This window comes from Pomacea canaliculata, linkage group LG12 (genome assembly GCF_003073045.1).
Source record: "Pomacea canaliculata isolate SZHN2017 linkage group LG12, ASM307304v1, whole genome shotgun sequence".
Lineage (NCBI taxonomy): Eukaryota > Metazoa > Mollusca > Gastropoda > Architaenioglossa > Ampullariidae > Pomacea > Pomacea canaliculata.
In genome coordinates this window covers 358,135-375,645 of record NC_037601.1, presented here as the reverse complement: position 1 = coordinate 375,645, position 17,511 = coordinate 358,135, and the positions used below count along the sequence as shown (strand labels likewise).

Here is a 17,511-nt window from a genome sequence, read left to right as displayed (position 1 = left end):
AGTTGACTTCAGTAACAGCAGGTAAATATTTCTGTCAGGTAGGTCACTGTGGTAGTTGACTTCAGTAACAGCAGGTAAATATTTCTGTCAGGTAGGTGAGGTCACTGTGGTAGTTGACTAACAGCAGATAAATATTTCTGTCAGGTAGGTGAGGTCACTGTGGTAGTTGACTAACAGCAGGTAAATATTTTCTGTCAGGTTAGGTGAGGTCACTGTGGTAGTTGACTAACAGCAGGTAAATATTTCTGTCAGGTAGGTGAGGTCACTGTGGTAGTTGACTAACAGCAGGTAAATATTTCTGTCAGGTAGGTGAGGTCACTGTGGTAGTTGACTAACAGCAGATAAATATTTGTCAGGTAGGTGAGGTCACTGTGGTAGTTGACTAACAGCAGGTAAATATTTCTGTCAGGTAGGTGAGGTCACTGTGGTAGTTGACTAACAGCAGGTAAATATTTCTGTCAGGTAGGTGAGGTCACTGTGGTAGTTGACTAACAGCAGGTAAATATTTCTGTCAGGTAGGTGAGGTCACTGTGGTAGTTGACTAACAGCAGATAAATATTTCTGTCAGGTAGGTGAGGTCACTGTGGTAGTTGACTAACAGCAGGTAAATATTTCTGTCAGGTAGGTGAGGTCATTGTGGTAGTTGACTAACAGCAGGTAAATATTTCTGTCAGGTAGGTGAGGTCACTGTGGTAGTTGACTTCAGTAACAGCAGGTAAATATTTCTGTCAGGTAGGTGAGGTCACTGTGGTAGTTGACTAACAGCAGGTAAATATTTCTGTCAGGTAGGTGAGGTCATTGTGGTAGTTGACTAACAGCAGGTAAATATTTCTGTCAGGTAGGTGAGGTCACTGTGGTAGTTGACTAACAGCAGGTAAATATTTCTCTCAGGTAGATGAGGGCCTTTTCTTCACGAATGTCGACTCCAAGGAACTTACCGTCTTCATAGCTTTCAAACAACTAGCTTTCATTGAAGTAAGAACTCTTGTACTTACTCAAACATCTTTCTGATTGTACAGTGTACTGTACAGTGTACTGTAGTCTTGTGACACGTGTACTGTACAGTGTACTGTAGTCTTGTGACACGTGTACTGTACAATGTACTGTAGTCTTGTGACACGTGTACTATACAGTGTACTGTAGTCTTGTGACACGTGTACTGTACAGTGTACTGTAGTCTTGTGACACGTGTACTGTACAGTGTACTGTAGTCTTGTGACACATGTACTGTAAATGTACTGTAGTCTTGTGACACGTGTACTGTAAATGTACTGTAGTCTTGTGACACGTGTACTGTAAATGTACTGTAGTCTTGTGACACGTGTACTGTAAATGTACTGTAGTCTTGTGACACGTGTACTGTAAATGTACTGTAGTCTTGTGACACGTGTACTGTACAATGTACTGTAGTCTTGTGACATGTGTACTGTAAATGTACTGTAGTCTTGTGACACGTGTACTGTAAATGTACTGTAGTCTTGTGACACGTGTACTGTACAATGTACTGTAGTCTTGTGACACGTGTACTGTAAATGTACTGTAGTCTTGTGACACGTGTACTGTAAATGTACTGTAGTCTTGTGACACGTGTACTGTAAATGTACAGTAGTCTTGTGACACGTGTACTGTACAATGTACTGTAGTCTTGTGACACGTGTACTGTAAATGTACTGTAGTCTTGTGACACGTGTACTGTACAATGTACTGTAGTCTTGTGACACGTGTACTGTACAGTTTACTGTAGTCTTGTGACACGTGTACTGTAAATATACTGTAGTCTTGTGACATGTGTACTGTACAATGTACTGTAGTCTTGTGACACGTGTACTGTACAATGTACTGTAGTCTTGTGACATGTGTACTGTACAATGTACTGTAGTCTTGTGACACGTGTACTGTACAGTGTACTGTAGTCTTGTGACACGTGTACTGTACAGTGTACTGTAGTCTTGTGACACGTGTACTGTACAGTGTACTGTAGTCTTGTGACACGTGTACTGTACAGTGTACTGTAGTCTTGTGACACATGTACTGTAAATGTACTGTAGTCTTGTGACACGTGTACTGTAAATGTACTGTAGTCTTGTGACACGTGTACTGTAAATGTACTGTAGTCTTGTGACACGTGTACTGTACAATGTACTGTAGTCTTGTGACACGTGTACTGTAAATGTACTGTAGTCTTGTGACACGTGTACTGTAAATGTACTGTAGTCTTGTGACACGTGTACTGTACAGTGTACTGTAGTCTTGTGACACGTGTACTGTACAATGTACTGTAGTCTTGTGACACGTGTACTGTAAATGTACTGTAGTCTTGTGACACGTGTACTGTAAATGTACTGTAGTCTTGTGACAAGTGTACTATACAATGTAATGTAGTCTTGTGACACGTGTACTGTAAATGTACTGTAGTCTTGTGACATGTGTACTGTACAGTGTACTGTAGTCTTGTGACACGTGTACTGTAAATGTACTGTAGTCTTGTGACACGTGTACTGTAAATGTACTGTAGTCTTGTGACACGTGTACTGTAAATGTACTGTAGTCTTGTGACAAGTGTACTGTACAGTGTACTGTAGTCTTGTGACATATGTACTGTACAGTGTACTGTAGTCTTGTGACACGTGTAATGTACAGTGTACTGTGGTCTTGTGACACGTGTACTGTACAGTGTACTTAGTCTTGTGACACGTGTAATGTATAGTGTACTGCGACAGCTGTAATGTAATGTGTACTGTGGTCTTGTGACACGTGATGCTGGTGGTTGATAACATGCTGATGGTGCTGGTGATACCCTAACCCTACTTACCCCGTCCTGCAGGCTGTCATTACCTGGCGATTTGTTCCCTTTCCGTTGTTGATGAGGGAAACCACGCGCGACTGTCAGTCTTCCATTTCCCTCGTACAAAGGCTAATGTACACAGACGACTGTGGAGACGACTTCAGTCTGTCAGCAGACAGACAGAGAAGTGCAACCCTCCTCTAGAGACTGACAGACATTCTAACGCACGTGGAATGGAGACCAGCACTGACAAGAGTCAAGTCACTGCCACTGATGACAGGAAGGCTGACATGATGACATGTACGCCTGACAAAGGTCAACAGCTGTAAGTACTCGTGTCACCCTGTCTGCACCATCACAACACAACAGAGTCTATGGCTGGACAGGGTCTGGTGCAGCCATAGCATCAGGTTCGCTGACTACTACATCTACAAGCTCTGCGTAGTACTCCTCCTGCTCTAGGATGTGACAGGTGAACTCTACTTACCGATTCAGGCACTAGAGAAGAAGTGTTTTGCAGAGGCTGCTCTGGATCGAGAAGATAAAACCAAAGATGTTGTAGGAAGGACGGTTGCCACTCGTAGGACACCAGCAACCGCCGCTTGCAACATTCAGGCGATGTCAGCAGGTGTGGTGTGGCCACGTGACCCGGCAAGGAACTTTGCTGAAGACTACCCTTCAAGACAACTTGCAAGAACTGGCTTCCGAAGGTGAAGGGGTGGACCTGCTGACTATCTGCCATCACAGGTCTTTCGGTAGACGTATGTTTGTCTCTGCCACCCCAGCTGACACATGCATCATTGTAGGCTTGTAGTCAGCAGTCTAAAGAGGAGACTTATCATCAGCATTTACTTTTTTTGGAGAAGGCCTTCGGCGCCATCCTCTTGTTACCTGAGGTCGCATTTCTTCAGCGCAGGTATCTTTAGTCGTCGTTTTCCTCCTGATGTCTGTGTCGCCTAGTGAGTAAGTGACATTGATAAATACTCTCTTTTTCGTGTGACAAGCTGATGTTTTGTCTGTTGTAGGTATTTCTTAGCTGATATCAACGCTTTTGTGTGAGTATGCAACAACCGTATGTATATCCATATACAGTGATACCTCGGTTCTCGAACATAATTCGTTCCGGGAAGACGGTCGAGAACCAAATTGTTCGAGAACCGAAGCAATGAAACCCATAGGAAATAATGGAAACTGGATTAATTCGTTCCAAGTCCCAGAAAATGCCTATTTACTGGCCTAATTTGTATATAATATGTAGAAAAACATGAGTCTCAACAAGAAATAAGAAATAAAAGTGTATTTATTAAAACAAAACAAAAAATAAAATGTACTGTACAGTACAGTAAATTGTGTTTCATTTACTGTACCTGTACCAAACTTTATGGCAGGAGGGAATGAATGTGGAGGGAGGAGGGAAGGGGGATGGTTATTGTTTTGAAGGGGAGTCCTCTTCAATAAAACCAGAGGGTAACTGCTCTTCGGGTGTTTCTGTTCTCTGTATCTTTTGTTGAGGAGAATCAGAATCTTGCTCTGCAGTTGCTTGTCTGATTTCTTTACGGAAGAATTTGTCAATTGTTTGCTGTTTTTTTCTCCTTTGCAAAATTTTGCGGAAAGTGGACATAACATTGTCATTAAAAATGTTAACTGCTCTATTTGGTACCACTTTATCAGGGTGATGTTGTTCAACACAATTTGCGATTTCTGCCCATTTTGCACACATTTCATGACTCTCTCTCTCTCTGCACTCACACTGATGACGCAAGCAAGGCGCGCTGGCAGAATGAACGCCATTCGGCTCAACTCGGCTCATCTCGGACTTTCGGATGTTCGAGTTCCAAATATTTGTTCGGATTCCAAGACAAAATTTTCTCGAATTTCCTGGTCGAATACCGATTTGGTCGAAAGTCAAGGCGTTCGAGAACCGAGGTATCACTGTATACTCTCTGTTATACTCATCTTTGCTGTTTATCGTCCTGTCAGGAGATGTGTTGACGGAAGTGGTAGCGCCTCGTCTCAGTGGATACCGAGTTTTCACAGGTGCTTTTCCTAGAAGTCTTAGTCTATGCCAAAAGCCAGACCTGTCCATGAGGGCAGCTGCGTGCAACAGGGAGATGGCCCCCAATCAGAGGAGAGGACGAGGCGGCCGGTCTCAGAGTTGAGACAGGTACGGTGGGGCAAGGACGGGAAGAATATGGGGGCCTGGTGTGGCCATCTTGTAAACACACAGACAGCCAAGCTCCAGGGCTCCGGTGCATAGGCGGTCTTAACTCGAGTTAAGACCGCAGTTAAGCCAAGCACGCTGTCTTAACCTAAGACGCCTGCTAAGCGCGGTGCATGGGCGGTCTCAACTCGCTAAGCAAGCGGTCTTAGTCTTAAAATTTAAGACTGGTCCCCCCCAGGCTTAACTCCTTGCTTAGCCGCGACACGCTGCTTACGCATGACCGTACGGCGGCTTTCGTAGTAACAGTGGCGCTTGATCGTGTTGTTTACTGAGTTGCCCTGCGTATACCATTGACAGATACAGATTTTTCACTACTTCAGCGATCCATCAAATCAATTTGAAATGTATGACGTCGATTTGTTTCATCGTTTTCGATTCCGTCGAGCGAACATAACAGTGGAAAGTGATTTCGACCATCATTTTCAACGAAAAGGCAGATCTATTCCGCCTTTGCTGCAGGTAAGACCATAGTCACCACCACTACATAAATATATAATTAATAAGTGTAATTGACAGCATTACGTTAAAAATATTTAATAATGTTAGCATGACTTCAAAATATAATTACATAACAAAACAATGGCGTATAACTTAAGACGGTGTTGACGACAGTGGGTGATGTTTGTTGTTATTATTGCTGCTCTCAGGTAAACATGAGACCACAAAACCAATATATTTTTGGAAAGGATAAAACTTGAACTTTGCAATAAAAGTAATGAAAATTTTCTACTTTCACTCTGGTGACAGCAATAATCCAAGAAAATTCACAGTTTGCTATACTTGGCTCATATGAGCAGAGGCACAATTCTGGCCCATCCACTGTGCTCCAAGTATTGTTTTAGAGTATTATTAACCTTAACATTATTAAAAAATTGATGTCATTGTATTTAAGTAAAACAACACAGAATAAAGTAGCAGAGCACCCAGAAACTCCGATATAGTTTGATTTAATACATGTTTATCAATTTGACAGGCAGTTCCTTGCAGTATGTCTCAAGATGTAAGCATGTGGCTCAAGAGGTAAATAATCATAATAGGTTAATGTTCACATCGTCCTTTTTAACTAAAAATGGACAGTTTCGTTGAGATGTGAGTACTAAAATATATAAATCATTGGGGTCAATAATGTTTCCTATGTCTTTTGCAGGTGATGGTGGCATTACAATTTTATGCAACAAGGCATAATGCAAGTTGTAGTGGCTGACACTTTTGGCATTGACATGGGATGAATATTGGAGACAGTGGCTACCCGCTGACTGATTGGCTTAGTATCCCCTTTTTTAAAATGCATACACTAGAGCCAAGGAAAAGCTCAACTGTGCCCACAGCTCAACAAGTGACACCATTGAGAGAACCAATGATGTTCTCAAAAATTGGTTCCATTTTCTTTTGGGACAACTACGGTAAGTACTGTCTTTGCTTTGTCAGGGTTAAAATGCACAAGTTTTGCTTGTGGGCTGGTTAGTATGTGTCTTTACTCCATGTTGTAATATATTGCACCCTTTTGTTTGCATCATGGTTTAGAAATACATAAACTCCTCCCCTTTAATATCCAGTGCTCCAGAATATATTGTGTGACTTCAGATACATCCCTGCCAAAGCAGCAAAAATCATCAGGTGTTCCATTGTGCTGTCATAATTTCTAACTGAATGGTCACAACATTTATTATTCAATTTGACTTTGGCTGAATAGCAGCTTCCGCCTCAACCAGTTGGTGAACACTTTGAGCAGCCGGCATTACCAATTCATTTTCCATCTGTTTTTCCATGTAGTATTTGTTACCTCAGCCTGTGCCAGATTTATTTTGATTTCCATCAATTGCGATTCTTTTTTAACACGATCAAGTTCACTGTCCAGGAGATACAAAGTTTTTCTTTCTGTAATTTTTGTTGTGGATTCTTTTGTATGATCAGGTATTTTGTTTTCTTCAGATGACTCAGTTGACGGATGGAATACTGGCTGCTTGGTACATCACCTGCTTGTTATCTTGCTTGTTATTCTTTGTGATGAAAAGTAACTATAAAAAGCAGTAATGTTGATATTTACTACATGCTGCTAGTGGGATTGTGAAGGACATGTTTTTCTCTTTAGAGTTAATATTTAGCACTTTTCACTGGACCCAGGTATAGCTATTTCAGAACTTTATAACATGCAACTGGTAAAGAATGTAGACACTGCACTTCCATGTCACTCAGAAGCTGAATCAGTGTCTACTGGAATCTAAACTGTAGAACACTGGTACTGTAACATGTATTAGACTTGTAGTGAACTGGTTAAATGTCCAAATTGACTGTGGATGTACAGACAAACCTGCTGTGTACCTCCCAAATTATGTCCATAGTCTATGTTTGGCACTTGAATTAAATAATTTATAATTTTAAGCCAGCTTTGGAAGTAAAGTACAAAAAATATTGGCGCTTTTCCTTAATATTTATGTTTTGTTCAAACTTACCATCAGGAATATCTATGTGATATAAAGTACATTTTTAAAATTTCCCATTGAAAACATCGTCTGAAATGTTCAATTCCTTCTTGCTTGTTATGCAAAAATAATACATTCTGCATATACTTCTAACAAAAGCATTTCCATTATTGAATTAGAAAGATGGAACTGGGGTGTTCTACATAAGTACACTATTGCACCTCCTACATATGTCAATATTATTTTATTACTCTCCCCTATCATAAAAGATCTTCTGGAGGAACAGCCTAATGATTCACCACTGTCAGAAAAACTAAATGAGAAATGTACCTAGTCATTTAAAATAAAATGTATTTCGAGATGGAAAAATTTTATTTTCTAAACCGGCTGTTGTGTGCTGACTATCGCGCGGCCTTTGCATTTGCATTTCTTATCTCGGTATCTAGATCTTTTTTCTGCGGATGACACACGACGTGGTAAAAATAAGTCTACACAGGTAACAAAATGACTAACCTTCGATGTTTATGCGTCCATCAGTTGTCTGCAATCATCTAAAATAGTTTTATCACTTTCTCCGTTTATCACTGTGTTTCTGGTGGTTGCCCCCGCGTTGTGGATGTTTTTGACGACTGCGAGATGAAATTGTGAAGATTTTTAAAATTGTTCATTTCTTTCTTTATTTCATCTTTTTCTTTTTCTGGTAAAGCCTCTTCTTCTCCCTGGTAACCTCCTCGATTAAGACTAATAGTTCGCTGTCGCACATCTCTACTTCGTTTCAACCATGGTATGCAGACGAATTTCGCGGCTCGGCTCAGCACCATCGCTGTAGCGCAGTTTTCATTGGTGGAATATACGGTTGGCAAGGCCGCTCCCGGACGAATTTATTTATATCGCTGACCTCGACCGCCGCGCTGACCTGACCCGGTTCTCAGCTAAGCAAGGGGCTGAGCTCGCTCATGCAACAGGCTTGAGACCGCGAACTTAGCCAAGACGAAAAGCGAGTTAAGCAAGGCATCTTAAGACGAAAAGTTAAGACCGCCTATGCACCGGAGCCGGGCCGGGGTTAGCAGGTCCACCTTTGGAACAATATGTTACATAATATTTGCTTTGTTCAGACCCAACCGGGGAAAGGAGGTGATACAACGGGAAACCAATGAAACCGTTAGGTGTGCGTTGTGAGGGACATCAAGATAAGGTACAGGCTTCCTCTCTCAGTCTCTACCTGTGGTTATGTATTTCTTACCTGTGTATTATGAATGTTCTTATCTGTGTACTACGCATGTGTCTACCTGTGTTTTATGTATTTTCTATATTTGTATTACCCTGTTGCATTTTTTCTATCTATTATGTATTTTCTATCTGTATTATGTATTTTTATCGTATTTGTGTTATTTTCTATCATGTATTATGTCTATCTATCTGTGTATATGTTCTATCTGTGTATTATGTATTTTCTATCTGTTTTATCTTTGTTTATAGTATTTTCTATCATTATGTATTTCTTCTCTATCTGTGTATAGTATATTATTTTCTATCTGTGTTATTATGTATTTTCTATCTGTGTATCATGTTTCTATCTGTGTATGTATTTTCTATCTGTGTATTATGTATTTTCTATCTGTGTATTTTCTATCTGTGTTTCTATCTGTGTATTATGTATTTTCTATCTGTGTATTATGTTTCTATCTGTGTATATATGTATTTCTATCTGTGTATTATGTTTCTATCTGTTGTATTATGTATTTTCTATCTGTGTATTATGTATTTTTCTATCTGTATGTATGTTTCTATCTGTGTATTATGTATTTCTATCTGTGTATCTATGTATTTTCTATCTGTGTATATCATGTATATTTTTCTATCTGTGTATTATGTGTATTATTTTCTATCTGGTTATTATTTTTTTGTGTGTTATTTTATCTGTGTATTATGTCTATTAGTGTATTTTCTATCTGTGTATTTATGTTTCTTATCTGTGTGTATTATGTATTTTCTATCTGTGTATTATGTATTTTTCTATCTGTGTATATGTATTTTCTATGTGTGTATTTGTTTCTATCTGTGTATTATGTTTCTATCTGTGTATTATGTATTTTTCTATCTGTGTAGTTATGTTCTATCTGCTTTATGTATTCTATCTGTGTATTGTATTATGTCATTTATGTTTTTCTAATCTGTGTGTTTTCTATCTGTGTTTATGTATTTCTATCTATCTGTATTATGTATTATGTATTCATCTGTGTATAATCTATCTGTGTATATATGTATTTTCATCTTGTGTGTATTTTCTATTGTGTATTATCCCCTGTGGGACCCCGGGGTATGCTTGCCTTAGCAAGCATTCAAGAATAGGTCCTGCCATCCGCAGCAGGATGTCGTAAGAGGCGACTAAGGTGGACACCTCACCTAGAGGTAAATAGGTTGTGGTAGGGCTAACAACCACACATGTAAAAAAAAATCCTGTTTACAGAAACTAAAACCAGAGAACTCGTCACAGATGGCGAAGGTAATGAGAGCACACCAGGAGACTGGACTAATGACGGACGACAGCCAAACCCGAAAGGGAGCTGGCGCCCGACAGCGGATTTACTGAAGCCGAGGCAGAAGTTGAGGGTGGGGTGCTGGAACGTCCAGACCTTGTACCAGACTGGCAGGATGCTCCAATTAGTCAAGGAGTTTGACAACTACAAGCTTGGACATAGCTGGGAGTCAGTGAGGTCAGATGGACCGGCACGGGAAGAGGAGACTAGCGTCAGGACATACCATCTTGTTCTCAGGAAGATCAGACGCTCAGCACTCTGAAGGAGTAGCTCTACTCCTCAACAAGAAAACGGAAAGGCACTGCTGGAATGGAAGCTTATGGGACCCAGGCTTTGAGAGCAAGATTCCATTCCAAGTACACCAAGCTGACAGTGCTAGCCTGCTATGCACCAACAATGACTCTGAGGCAGAAGACAAGGATGCTTTTTACGATCAGCTCCAGGCAGCCTCAGAAAGCGTTCCAGCCCACGACATGTTGCTCATCATCGGCGATCTCAATGCCAAGGTGGGAAGGGACAACACCTGCAGGGAGCATGTCATGGGCAAACATGGAATCGGAAAGCATCAGATGACAACGGAGAGAGACTGGCAGACTTTTGGTGAAGAAAACAACCTACTGATTGGAGGCACACTCTTCCCACACAAAGACATCCACAAGGCAACATGGACATCACCAGATGGGATCACAAAGAACCAGATAGACCATGTCATCATCAACCGAAAATGGAGGAGCTCACTTCAAGATGTTAGAGCTACAGAGGAGCAGACATTGCAGTGACCACACTCTTGTGATAGCCACAGTTTCTCTGAAGCTGCGTCGATCACGAGGAAAACAGGCACGTCAGCAGAGAGTGGACTCCGGCAAACTGAAAAATCCAGCCACCGAAAGGGCCTTTGCTATGGAAGTAAAGAACAGGTTCCAGGCACTAGGAGACCAACAAGAGATGACCTTAGACGACTTCAATCGAGTCTTACAGGAATCAGGAGAGAAAAATACTGGGCTTCCAACGGAAAAAGAAAGAACAGTGGATTAGAGAAGAGACATGGAGGAAGATAGAAGAGAGAAAGTCAGCCAAACAAAGAATCAAACAGCACCAGATCTGAAGCCTGAAGGAACAACACAGACAAAGATATGCAAAACTGAACAAAGAGGTAAAGAGGATGACAAGAACCGAAAAGATATCACATAGAGAAACTGGCAGATGAAGCAGAAAATGCAGCAAGTAAAAATGACCTGAAAGACACTGTACAAGATAAACAAACAGCATAAACAACGGGTTTAAGAACAGTGATGTGCCAGTGAAAGACGTGAACGGTAATGTCGTCGAGGGAGAGGCAGGAAAACTACAGCGCTGGAGGAACATTTTGAGTCGGTTCTGAACAGACCAGATCCCCTCAGCTTGCAGACATCCAGCAGCAGCTATAGACCTTGACATCTGCACAGACCCACCAGCCTGGAAGAAGTGACAGCAGCAGTCAAGACAATGGAAGAGCGGCAAAGCACCAGGGCAGATGGAATAAACAGCAGAGATGTTGAAAGCAGACGTGAATGTGACACAGCTCCCAAGCTGACTGAAATCTTCAGGCAAATTTGGGGAATCAGGGCAGGTCCCTGTTGCGTGGAAGACAGGGCTTCATCTTCAAGTTACCAAGAAAGGAGATCTTGGAGACTGCAATAAATTGGAGGGGCATTACACTTCTTTCCCTCACCAGCAAGGTCTTCAGCAAGATTTGTTTTGTCAAGACGGACGGCAACTCTGAGAAAGACCTCGACCACAGCAAGCATGGGATTTCGCCCTGGGCGATCCTGCTGTCCGAACACATCTTCATTCTGCGACAGATTCTGGAGCAGAGCAACGAATGGAACACACCGCTGTACATCAATTTCATCGACCTGGAGAAGGCTTTTGACAGCATCCACCGCGAGTCTTATGGAAGATCCTGAGGCATTACGGAGGTCCGCCTGCAAAACTTGTTCAGGTCATTGCAATGCGCTGTACAGCGATAGTCAAATCCCAGGTTGTCTGTGACACGGAGCTCACAGACCCCTTCAACGTCAGTACCGGGGTGAAGCAGGGCTGCATTCTGTCGCCGTTCCTCTTCATCCTGGCCATGGACTGGATCATGAAGACTTCCACCGACACCGAGAGGAGAGGGCTCAAGATGGACCATGACTATGACAGCAACAACAACGCTGGAAGACTTGGACTTTGCTGATTGACATTGCCCTGCTGTCACACCGCCACCAAGACATGCAGGAAAAAACAAAGCGCTTCTCAGAAACAGCTGGAAAACCTTGGCTTGAAGGTCAGCAAAAAAAGACTAAACAGATTATGAGAGTGAACGCCAGAGTCCAAGACAGCATCAAACTAAATGGAGAAGAGATTGAGAAGTTGACAGTTCACCTATCTTGGTCCAAAATGTCAAACACTGGGGGATGCGGAGGTGGAAGATTCGAGCCGACTGGCGAAAGCCAGTCAGGCCCTTTGCCTCACTCAGGAGCACATGGGAAGGCAAAAAAAACATCAGCCAGAAGATCAAGCTGAGAATCTTCAAGTCAAATGTGATCAGCACCCTCCTTTACGGATCAGAATCTTGGAAGATGACCAAAAACCATCCAGTAACAAGCTTGACGTTCTTCCAAAACAGATGCCTCAGGCGCATACTAACAATCTTTTGGCAAACACCATCACCAACGAAGAACTCCACCGAAGAAGTGAAGCCGAGTCCATCACCAGGGCAGGTTCAACGAAGGCGTTGCGATGGATGGACAATGGTGCTCCGCCAGCAGACAGCAGACCTTTCCAGAGTCGCCCTACGAGGACTCCAGACGCCGAAGAAAACGAGGCCGCCCAAAGGAAACTTGGAAGAAGAACAGTGGAAAGGAGATGAAGGAAAGGGCTGGACATGGGGTCACCTAGAGCGGGTTCCAGCCGACGACATCGGTGGCGGACTCTGGTTGAGGCCTTATTGCAACCTGATGCAATCTGTGTTCAAGGAGTTTATGATCTTGTTATTACGATTTCTATCTGTGGATCTGTGTCTTTATGTTCTATCTTTTATTATGTATTTTCTATCTGTGTATTATTATCTAAGTGTGTTATTATGTTTTATCTGTATGTATTATGTATTTCTATTTTTGTTATTGTATTTTTTATCTGTGTAATGTATTTCTGTATTCTGTGTTATTTGTATTTTCTATCTGCTGTATTATGTTTCTATCTATCTGTGTATTTGTATATTATGTTTCTTATTTCTGTATTATGTTTCTATCTAGTGTATGTATGTTTCTATCTGTGTATTATGCTTCTATCTGTGTATTATGTATTTTCTATCTGTTATTATGTTTCTATCTGTGTATTTATGTAATTTCTATCTGTGTCATGTTTCATTGTGTATTAGTATTTTCTATTCTGTGTATTTATGTTTTCTATCTGTTATTATGTTTCTATCTTGTATTATGTATTTTCATATCTGTATTATTAGTCTATGTTTCTATCTGTGTATATTATTTTCTATCTGTTATATATGTCTTTTCTATCTGTGTATTATGTATGTATTTCTATCTGTTATTATTGTTTCTATCTGTGTATTATGTTTCTATCTGTGATATGTATTGTTTCTATTGTGTATTATGTTTCTATCTGTGTATTATGATTTCTATCTGTGTGTATTTCTATTGTGTTTATGTAATTATTATTCTATCTGTATTATTGTTTCATCTGTTGTATTATGTTTCTATCTGTGTATGTATTTTCTATCTGTGTATTATGTGTTTCTATCTGTGTATTATGTATTTTCTATCTGTGTATTATGTATTTTCTATCTGATGTATTATTCTATCTGTGTATTTATCTGTATTGTCTGTGTTTATTCTATCTGTGTATTATGTATTTTCTATCTGTATTTGTTTTATCTGGTATTATGATTTCTGATCTGTATTATGTAAGATTATATTTCTATTCGTGCTATTAATGTATTTCTATCTATGTATTATGTATTTTTCTATCTGTGTATTATGTATTTCTATCTGTGTATTATTGTTTCTATCTGTGTATTATTCTATTGACTATCTGATTGTATTATGTATTCTTTTCTCTATTTTAATCTGTGTTATGTATTTTTCTATCTCTTGTTATTATGTATTTCTATCTGTGTATTATGTTTCTATCTTTTCTATCTGTGTCTTATGTGTTCTATCTGTGTATCTATTTTCTATCTTATTATGTCTATCTGTGTATTTGATCTGATTTATTATGTCTATCTGTGTATTTGTATTTTCTATCTGGTATCATTTGTGTATTATGAGGAGATTTTTATCTGTTTTTTTCTATCTTGTATGTATTTTCTATCTGTGTATTATGTATTTTCTATCTGTGTATTATGTTTCTATCTGTGTGTATTATGTATTTTCTATTGTGTATTATTATTTCTATCTTGTTATATTATGTATTTTCTATCTTGTGATTATGTATTTTCTATCTATGTATTTCTATCTGTGCCTATATGTATTTATCTGTGTGTATTCTATTGGTATTATGTATTTCTATCTGTGTATATTATTCTAAATCTGTGTATATGTATTTTCTATCTGTGTATTGTTTCTAATCTGTGTATTATGTATTTTCTATCTGTGTATTATTCTATCTTGTATTATGTATTTTCTATCTTGTGTGTTATAATTCTAGTATGTTTCTTATCTGTGTATGTATTTCTCTATCCTGTATGTTATTTTCTATCTGTGTATATGTAACTCTATGTTTCTATCTGCTGGTTTATGTGATTCTATTTTCTTGTGCTATTATGTATTTTCTATCTTGCTGAGTTTATTTGTTCTTCTTCTGTGATTGATTGTTCAATATCTGTTGTATTATTGTTTCTATCTGAGTATTAGCTATTTTCTATCTGTGGTATTTTCTATCTGTGTATTGTTATTTTCTGTGATTATGGTATCTATTCTGTATTTTTCTGTGTATTATGTTTCTATCTTGTTATTATGTCCTAATCTGTGTATGTATTTCTATGTATTATTATTTTCTATCTGTCATGTATATAAATATGTATGTATTTTCTATTCTGTGTATTATTATTTTCTATCTGTGTATTAGTTATTATATCTATCTAGTGTTATGTATCTGAGTGTATTTCTGGTATTATGTTTCTGATGTTTTCATATCTGTTGTATGCTACTTTCTGTCTGTGTATTATGTATTTTCTATCTGTGTATTCTAATCTGTGTATTATGTATTTCTATCTTGTGTTATTTCTATTCTTTTATTATGATTATTTTTCTATCTTGTTTTGTGTATTTATTTCTGGTATTATGTATCATGTGTATTTCCTATTGTTTATGTATTATCTGGTGTATTATGTTATTTTCTATTCTGTGTGTATTATGTTTCTATCTGTGTATTATGTATTTTTATCTGTGTATTAATGATATTTTCCTATCTGTGTATGTTTTTGTATTAATTTTCTATCTGTTGTATTTTCATTGTTGTATTTTTATCTGTGTATTTTTCTATCTGTGTATTATGTATTATGTTATCTGTTTATATGCCTGCTAATGTGGACGCGTAGGTGACGAAGCTTTGTCAAGGCTTGGACCCTTTAAAAAAAACAATAGTCGTTGTTGTTGTCTTGCAGGCGTTAGGTGTGATCATGAACAAACACAAAGGTCTGTGAAGTGTGACTAAGAAAGCCTTCTACTGTGGAACTATCCAAACGATTCTTCTCACTCGCAGCCAGTAAACTGTTGACAGGAATACATCCTTCAACTATATCATTCAAGCCTGTCACCTCGCTGTCGGCTGCCCCACCAATGTCATCAGACTGTGTGTGTGTTCTGGCGCAGGGACTTGGGGACCGCATGAGACGTCTGTCTCTTTGCTCTGTCCGTGGTGGGACCTCTGTATGATAAAGTCTGTCCGCCGTTCAGTATAACTATTACATGGAGCAGAGCGATCTTGCCAGATACGATGGCATTTACTCTACTGTCAAATCTACCTGTCTGGGTCGGTCACGGGTTTCGAACTGCCTCTGGCTTCATCACCATCGTCATAGCCGTGGAAGCGCTGTGTTGTCACCCTTTCCCCCTCAAGGCGAGCCTCTTTGATCAGCACTCCGCACCATGCGGGTTCACATGGCTGTCATTGCCGGTGACTCCCAGATGGCCATTTTTCCACGGTTCCCCTACGGCTCAACGTAGTTCGAGTGACCAACCAGCACCACAACGGGTAGGAATTAATCAGCTCTGATATGTACCTCCAAAATCAAACTTTTCTTCACAATCTTCGAAAAAACATTTATCAATGAATGAACGTAGTGCCGCTAGCGGACATTTATTATCATCTGCGTGGGCACCGCCCTGACGGTGGTCAGCTGAAGAGGCGCCATGACCTGCGGAAGACGACCAGCTGCAGCAGTGAGGGAGGTCAAGGGCAGCAGATACGGCACTGTGACCAAGATGCTGGTGCTGAGTTGCTGTGTCTACATCCTCACCACCATCCCCTGGGTCATCTTTCTACCTCGCAACTTTGACTGGGGCCTGAGTTTTATTTCAAATCTATTATTATTATACATGACCTCATCGTCACGGTGTACTAACATCCCCTACATCAACAGCTCTGTGGGCTTCTTTGTCTACTTTAGCAGGGTCCACGCGGTTTTTCGACAAGATGTGAACACCTGTGGTCGTTGGTGCAAAAGCACAGGTAGCGCGGCGACAGGAGCGGACACTGTTTGTAAGACACTCACCCGACCTGTAGAAAACTTCTTTACTCAAAGTTTTGTGGCAACAACAGGAAGCATGCTTTGGTCAGGCGGTGGTGAGGAGCCCATCTCTTGTTGACACGATTTACTTGTGACCGATGAACGCAGCTTAATCACTTACAAGGCCTTCAAACGCTCGACTGACTTATGTCCCTTGCACTTGAAATAACGGATCGTCGCGGTTTGCACTTGTACCTGACTTATGTCCCTTGCACTTGAAATAACGGATCGTCACGGTTTGCACTTGTCCCTGACTTATGTCCCTTGCACTAGAAATAACGGATCGTCGCGGTTTGCACTTGTACCTGACTTATGTCCCTTGCAAGTGAAATAACGGATTGTCACGGTTTCACTTGTCCCTGCAGTAAGTCCCACTGCACAGCAATGAATAGGAACTGCACGACTTGACACAGAGGCCGCCATCTTGTTCCTCTAGTGATGTCAACATCGACACACGATGACAGGCTTGATGATAGGTTTGCCGTGTGCTGTATGTGTGACTCGTGTTGTCAGTGGTCAGTTATGTCAGGTGAGGTGAGGTGTGAGGTGACGTGTGAGGTGAGGTGAGATGTGTGCAGTGTGAGGTGAGGTGAGGTGTGAGGTGAGGTGTGAGGTGACGTGTGAGGTGAGGTGAGATGTGTGAAGGTGAGGTGAGTGTGAGGTGACGTGTGAGGTGAGGTGAGATGTGTGAGGTGTGAGATGAGGTGTGATTTGAGGTGTGAGGTGAGGTGTGAGGTGAGGTGTGAGGTGAGGTAACGTGTGAGGCCGTG

At 40.4% G+C, this 17,511-nt stretch overlaps 1 protein-coding gene across 1 annotated transcript in view; it reads left to right on the top strand.

Annotated features, from left to right (window-relative positions):
* The first annotated feature begins 902 nt into the window (after positions 1–902).
* The window catches only part of LOC112553255 (somatostatin receptor type 3-like), a 51,214-nt gene continuing 34,605 nt past the window's right edge, over positions 903–17,511 (top strand). The window contains exon 1 of the mRNA XM_025220355.1: positions 903–975. The gene's annotated coding sequence lies outside the window, so the exon portion shown is untranslated. The remainder of the gene's footprint in view (positions 976–17,511) is intronic.